Genomic DNA, 7,954 nt, shown 5'->3' with positions numbered 1-7,954 from the left:
AGACTCCGGAGACATCCTTACCTCGGCTTTGTCACTCACGATCTGTTCGCGATCGTTCTCGGTGCGATCTGCACTATCTGCGATGACATAAATAGACGCCAATTAAATGGGCCCTTTGATGGGACACGTTTTATTCGCTCTTTACACTTGCCAAAAGCTGTCTCGAATTTTAAAGCTTTAGAGCTCTTTGGAGAAGTTTTGGTAAAACGTAATCACTGCCGTCCACGTAGTGACGAAGCGCACCAGCAGTGTGTACTATAGATACACGAAGAAATGAAAATCTGCTGTGGTAAAAGAAACTCAAGCGTTTATATAACTTAAAATCGAAACTTTTGTGTCGTTCGCAGGTTTTTGTAAAACTGAAAGAACGAACTGCTTTTGAGCTTGCTGTCTTTTATTTCGAGAACCGGAATTGAGGCAGCTACAAAGTAACAGCGAAACGGAAATAATTTTACAATAAATTATATCAAAACGAGTTGCACATCCACAGCCACGCAACGCAAATATGACGCCGAAAGTTATCGGCGGTGGGTGGGAAAGGGATGGGGAGAGCGACCAGGGCGAGAGCGGGACAGAACCAGTTTTCTTGAAACTTTGCGAGACATAACGGCGTCTGCCAAAAAGGAAACAGACACAGTCCAATAACAACAACAAAAACAGCAACATCAGGCTAAAAGCCACAATTGTGGGCGGCAAAAAGAAAGGGGGCGTGACGGGCCAAACGAAACGAAGGGCGAGGGTCCTCGAGAACTTTTGCGGCGACAATTTCTCCGACTTCTTATGCCCTTTCTCAAAGGGGTATTTCAACATTGATATAAAATATATTAAGCTAGGTTTGTTTTTAATTTGCACTTAAATTAGCTTGGAAATTCATTTTAAATCAGTATATTTAAGGAATAAAGTTGGTTTATTCAACACTGTAAGTTCAACTTAGATTTTAGACCATTTGTAATCTTTAATGCAGAAATTCCTTAGTTTTGCCATTGATTTTTAGTGGAATTGCAAATAAATATTTAACATGTGCAGCTTGGAGAAAAGTCAGTCCTCAGTCCTCAGTCCTTAGTGTATTTGTATTTTTTGGTTGATGTTTATAAGAGACAGCGCCACAACCCGATTTCTTGCCTTGCTTATTTCTGCCCTGTTTTTGTGGCATTGGGCGGCCTAAAATGCTGAGACCTGTCGAAAACTTTTTCATCGACTTGCCCCCGGAACTGTGAGTGGGTGCCAACAAAGGTAAGAGTTAGCTCGCTTATCGTTGTCAACTGGCAGCAGCAGGACTTCTTTTTATTTCATACTCTCTTTTAAGGTACTGGAAATCGAACGATTTGATTTGAAATGCGGCAAACACAGTAACAACGGTAGGATTTTAAAGGTAATCAATGTATTCCTCTTGTGTTAAGGAATTAGAAAGAGATACATTTCAGATTCTTCCAAGTTGTCACGAATTAGAAAGGGAGAGAACCGAATGATCTATAAATAAAAATTGCGAACCACCAAAAGTTCCATCTGAATAAAGTATTACCATCCAATTGAATTGAACGCGAAACTGCTGTTGCAAAAGCGAGCAACCTAACCACTGGGCTACTTCTACACTAGGAAATTTAACTATAAGATCCCTGATCTTAAAATGTATCTAAATATGGACGGACTGTAGAAGAGTTGTGCATGAAAAAAAGATACTCGTGATCGCAGTCGGTAGGATTCGAACCTACGCTCCCAGAGGGAATCTGATTTCTAGTCAGACGCCTTAACCGCTCGGCCACGACTGCTTGATGAGAGGGTGGCAAAAATAAGTTCGCAAGAGGCGAAAGATAGCTGAGTTGCATATACTACCTGATGGATACTTTGGTAAGCTATTTAAGTTATTTGTTCAGCTTTCGATTTTAAGTTAATTTCGTTGCTTTCTAATAGCAAGAGCTTGTTAACAAATTTATGAATATATGATATGTAATGTTAGTAATTTAGTTTAATATTTTTTGGAACTCAGCTGTTGAAATCAACTTTCTCGCTTTGGGAAATCCATTTCTAATCTATTTGTTTGCCACTTCAGTGTGCCTCCCTTCAGCTGCCATTCGATGTCTGGTGCTTTGTCAGATTTTCCTATTGCGTGCTCTTAATGACACGGCTCCAATTAAAGCGGTGCACATTGTCAAAACAGCCGCCAACGAATTGAAATCAAGACGGGGCTCCACAACAACAACAACAACTACAGCAAGAGCAACAGCAACAACAAAAGGCAAAAACAACAAACCTCAGCGAACTCGGGCAAGTTGAAAGCTTCAATTTACCACCCATTGTGCCTTATGGCAACTCTGGCAGATCTTTGGCAGACCCAAAGACAGAAAGGAGACCATGGCGCATGCGCCCCGTTCCTGTTTCTTACTTTTGATCAAAAAAAATGTTGCCCCAAATCGGCATATGCAAAGAGAGAAGGAGAGCACCTGTTGCGGGGTCCTGGGGGGATTAAGCCATAGGGATTGATGCACTAACAAAATAAACATCAACTTTTTACCGAAAGTCCCTAGGTGCATTTAAAACTGGGGAATATATGAAATACATACATTGAAATAATCATTCCTTACTTACTTCCTTACCTATTTCATTTCTTGCCGAAATCAGATTATTTAATTGCCATATTTTTGGCACGTGTATTAGGGAGTAGAGAGTTGGTGGCGCGTGGGTTAAGCAAATTTCTTGATTTACTTTTTGTGGTGGCCAGTTGACAGGCAACGCGAAGCCCGAAAACACCACAAACACCAAAGTTTCGAGGCCCCGAAGCGGAGACACTGCGGTTCCCCTTGATCTGGATTTGGATGTGGATGTGGACATGGATGTGGATTGGGGATATGAAATGGGAATGGGAATGGGGGATCTGTTTATGGACTATATGGGGTGTTTCCCCCTGCCTGTTACGAATTTTACAGCTAAGCAAATCGCTGGAATTAATTGCCCGGCGATAAGCAGGTGCCCCTTCAACATTCAATTAAGTTGTTGCCGTTGCCGGTTGCTGGTTGCCGGTGGCTGGTTGCCTTGCTGCAGGTGCAAGATGGTAACCCTAATCCCTTTTTTTTTGTTTTTGTGGCCGGAGGAGGTGCGAAATCCACGGCGCACGGCAGCCGAAAAATGCCAAACTCGTCGGCGAGGTTCCCTTGCGAATTTCGTATCCGTTACCCGGTTGCCCATCATCCGTATGCACAGCCCCATAAATCGAGAAGGAGCGAGCAGGGAGGGGGTGGGGGGGCCCTAAAATCCAGGACTGTAAAACTGGCAGCTGCCCCTTGCCACTGAGGTAGTCGCATTACCGGCACATCGCCCAGGGGCCACGCAATTTATGGATGCGATTAGGTTGATGGGGGAACACGCGTCCCCTGAACTTGCCACTCGGGTTCTTAACATTATCCCCGCTCCAAATATCATCATCATCAGCAACATCATTCGTGGCACATACCAGGTCATTCCCCTCCTTATTACATCAGTTTTTTTCAGTTTTTTTGCAGCATAAATCGATTTATTGGTCTCCAGTTCGTGCCCCTAAATTGTTGACTTTTCAGCATTCATTTGTGTTAACTCGTTGCGATTAAAATGTTTGATATTGATACGCTCGGTTACTTCATAACAACTTGAACGATGATTTATCGTTGACATCATATAGAATGTAGGTTGTGCCACCTGTCAGCAAATATTATTCCTTTAATGCTTTAGTTTTTAGTTTTATAAGTTTTTTGCTCTACCTTTTCAAACGGTGATGCTTTCTCTTTCCACGCAGACTTTACTTTCTTAATTTGCAAGCAAACTGTCTTATCTAATTTGCATTTGCTTATCTAATCTTTTGCTTTTCTAATCTTTTGCTAAATTTGCGCTTAATTTTATCACCCAGCTGGCCCAGCAAATCATCTTTCGAGATTCTTCGCCCACCGGTGGCGATAGCATTTTCCTTCCACTTTTCTAGGCCCGATTTTTCCCGATTTTCCACAACGACGATCTATTTATTGGATCTTGGCATCGACTGCCAGAATGTCAAATGCACGCAACACCAGCCAAATGCCATTAGCTTCTGCCACAGTATCGCCCACTTTCTGCTGGCCAACTTCAGTCGGCCTTTCTCTTTCTCTTTCTCTATGTGTATATCCTTCCCTGTCGCCGCTGTTACCGCCTCTCTCTCTCTCTCTCTCTGTCCCCCATCTGCCGTCTCTTTCGTGCGCTGCATGGCCCATTACGCTGTCCATTTGAGTGGTCATTATAGTAAATTTGATTTGGACTCGGCTGCCTTGCTCAAGCTGGAACACTTTGAGCACTTGGCCCCGCTGGATCGGCACTGCAAAAAAATATCAGCAATTGTTTAGCCTTTATTCAAATGTAATTCAATATTTAAGAGAATATTTTTTTTTCATTCGTGCTGCCAAAAACATTGTCATATATCTTACATTCACCTGCACGTCTGTAGCAACATTTTATTGCACTTCTGTAGCAACATTTTTTAGCCATCTGTAGCAACATTTTAGAGCACCTCTGTAGCAACATTTTGGAGCACATTTCTCGCAGTGTACTGCAGCCTGTGCCACATCATCCACAAGCCAAGTGACACAGCTGGAGTGACGAGGGGCAGCTGCTTTGGGAGGGGGAGGGGTGCTGCTGAAATATCGAACACGTAGTTAATCAATCCATTGGTGGTCCGAAAACACGACGCGCCAGCAATTACTGTTAACTGGATTGTTGCTGTTACCATTCCTCAGCCGCAGCCTCAGCCTGCTGTACGCACTTTTATCCAGGGGCGCTCTTCCAAGGGGGGTGGCAAAAGGGGGGCGGGAAGAGGGGAGCCGGGGAGCCGGCGGAATTGGAATTACCAACTGACAACTGACAACGTGGGCGGCAACATCTCGCACAGTTGGCAACATTCTATTTTCCAATTCTTCCGAAGATTCGATTCTTCACCGCAGCTGTTTGTAAGTGCAATTAAAACGGTTTCTGGGCCACATTTCATCGGCTGGCAAACGATTTCTGCTTAATTACACTGTCATTAAATGTTACGTCGTCTTTGAGCAGAGGTGAAAGCTAAATACATATATAGTGGGTTACAAGGAGGCAGGGTGAAGGTCAAGGAATGATTAAGGTACCATGGAACTTAATAAAATGCAGAGATTACTGAGCTCTCCATTGCTGACTATCCACAGTCAATAATTAATCAATGACTAATGATGACAATGACTAATCAGTGACTATTGTCCAGGGACATCCATTAGTACTTTTTTTTACTTAGCTATACCAACATACATATGTACATATGTACATATGCTTACATTTTAGAAATTACCCAGCGATTAGATTAGTTATGCTTGCCTAAGCTAGGACAGCGATTCCGATTTCGATTCCAGGGGCGGCAGCTTGAAAAGGAAAGTGGGCGTGGTCAGCTGCAAGGTGTAATTGCCGCAAGGGGGTCTAAGGGGGGGGATCGGTTAAACTCCAGATGGAATGGGGATACACTTTGCATGCACACACACACACTCTTTGCCAGCTTTGTTGTCGCGTTTCGCATAATTACGCGCAAAGCTCAGTTCTAGACTTAATTAAAATTATTAATACCAGAGGCGTGTCAAAGGGGGCTTGCAGGAGGAGGAGGAGGGGGAGGGGGTTGTTCGCGGAGGTGCGCAGAAAATGCGTTCAGGCGGCCGGAACTAATAATGCCGTGCATGCAAAACGGCCACTGGCTGTTCCCTTTGGCCAATTTCGTTGCTAATGACAGCTGAAGGCGAGCAGTGATGCACTGAAAAATAAAACGGGTATTTGCAATATGTAAAAGCTCACACAAAACAAGCAACTAGATATCTAGCTGAGCAGCTGATATAGCAGCAAGCAGATAATTGACTTTAAGTAAGTAAAAGTGGGAAAGTAAGGGATATTTAAAATCCCCTCCAAATCAAGAATATATACCAATAATTTCAGATGAGTATGAAAACCTTTCGCTTCTTCTTCTGCCAAAGAATCTGGAAGAGATGTTGCACGTTGCACGTTGCGAGTTGGTCAAGTTGCAGGTTGCAACCGGCAATCAGCACGCAATTGCGAAATGTTTTGCCTAATAGAATCCCATGTGTGCAACGCTCGCATGCAAATTGCGAACAATTATTCGAAGCGGCAGCGCCAAATAGGAAATACTTTAATGGTAAACAATTTAACATTTTCATATGCCTGCTGCACTGGTGGGCAGTTGGGCAGCTGGGCTACATATTTTTTAATAGAAATAATCGCTGACAGTGGCGGAGACAGAGGCACATGGAAAGTGGCCAAGATGCGCAGCACCTGGCCGGTTGGGTAGCAGTACCAGTACCAGGTACTCAAATATATTGCAAAGATCGCGTCGAGATGTTCGCACTTCGTAATTTGTGGCTGTGTCGCCCCATAAATTTGATGCCCAATTATTGAAATTGCATTAGATGTGCGTAATTGCCACGGACAGCAACGAACTGCGAAACTTTGAAACTTCGAAGGCGAGTATCGCACAAATGGATCCTGACTACATCGAGTTGCTTGTCCAATTAACACTTATGTCATCAGGATGTGGATCGCTGTGGATCGCTCGAAAGTGGGATTTTTGCCTTATTTTACAGGCCGGTAATTGCGTTTACTTGGCACCACCATTTCGAGTGGGCGTGGCCCACATTCGCCACCGATTGGAATGCGTTTTCCAACCTGCACGGTTATCCACTTTTCCCACCGCAATTTTGTTGTAAACGAATGTGTTGCGCGCTGTTTACAAGTTCTTATAAATAAAGTTTATAAACGCATCGATTATCTTATTTAAGAAAACTATAACAGCGATTTGTTTAATCCTTATGACTTTGAGTATGAATGAAAATTGCATGATATTTGCTACTATAAATTCACACTAATTTGGGATTGAAACTAAAGCACTTCTAGTTCAACGGCTCACCGTCAGGTGGCGTTCTTTCAGCCTTCCGCGTTGAAGGAAAAGGCGAACTCGAGCTTGTTTATTCATTAGGTTCTGCGGAAAAACGTGTTTAATTTGTGACAAAACGAAGCGAAATCTCCCGACAACGCGATGCCCGCGAAGCTACTGACTCATATCAGTATCGGTGGCATCTTGGACTCAGGCTCGGTGGCGAGGACCCAGCCACCTCCAGTGGGTTGCAGCCACAGTGGGGCAATAAAAATTTATGAAGCCCATAGAAGAAGCTGTGGGGGCAGGGCTGCAGCTTAACCCCTTAAAGGCCAGTGCTTGTAATGAACAAAAGTACTTACCAAAAGGGACTTTCTTCGCTTTCATTACAAATATGAATAATGAGCATTTATTCTGTTACACCTTCTCTCTCTGTATTAAATGCGGTTCAAATCAAAACCATTTGGCTAAAAGTAATCCCATGTTTCACATGTGATTATAGCTGTGCAAATATATTTATATATATATTTATATATATTTCTATGCAATAAGTAATGGGTTAATTTGGGTTGGGGGTGTTGTTGCAAATTCATCGATGGTGCGTACAACTGCGTCAACTGCTGCTGCTGCTGTTAAATTAATAAGAATCGGGCGCATGCATTGGGAACTCGTTTCTCAACTAGCCCCCCTTCCCCACCCCCTTCCACCATACTCCCCCGCAGCCCCGAAAGGGGTTCAGATCGGCGCCCCTGGTTTGAGCCTGATTCGAGTGAGCCTTGGCAGATGTCACGACGCGCATTGTCAAACAAGCCCGAAAAAAATCCAAGCCAGGCGAACAACAAAAGCAAACTGCCTTCAAAAATACAACGAAAGTAAAGAACCTCAAACTCACACACATACACTACATAACACACACACACTAACACACAGAAAGCTGAAAAACAAACGCAAAGTTGGCAACATTTTTTCGCTTGGCAGCCACCAAATTGTAACATAAATAGACTGGCAAAAGTTAGTTAGTGCAGTTGTCGTTCACTGCTAGAAAAAAAGTGCTACAATGCA

At 43.4% G+C, this 7,954-nt stretch overlaps 1 non-coding gene across 1 annotated transcript; it reads right to left on the bottom strand.

Annotated features, from left to right (window-relative positions):
* Nucleotides 1-1,687: 1,687 nt before the first annotated feature.
* On the bottom strand, nt 1,688-1,769 carry Trnas-aga. The gene has a single exon. It is a non-coding gene; the product is annotated as a tRNA-Ser (tRNA).
* Nucleotides 1,770-7,954: the final 6,185 nt, after the last annotated feature.

This window comes from Drosophila teissieri, chromosome X (genome assembly GCF_016746235.2).
Source record: "Drosophila teissieri strain GT53w chromosome X, Prin_Dtei_1.1, whole genome shotgun sequence".
NCBI lineage: Eukaryota > Metazoa > Arthropoda > Insecta > Diptera > Drosophilidae > Drosophila > Drosophila teissieri.
This window is presented reverse-complemented; position numbering and strand designations above follow the sequence as displayed.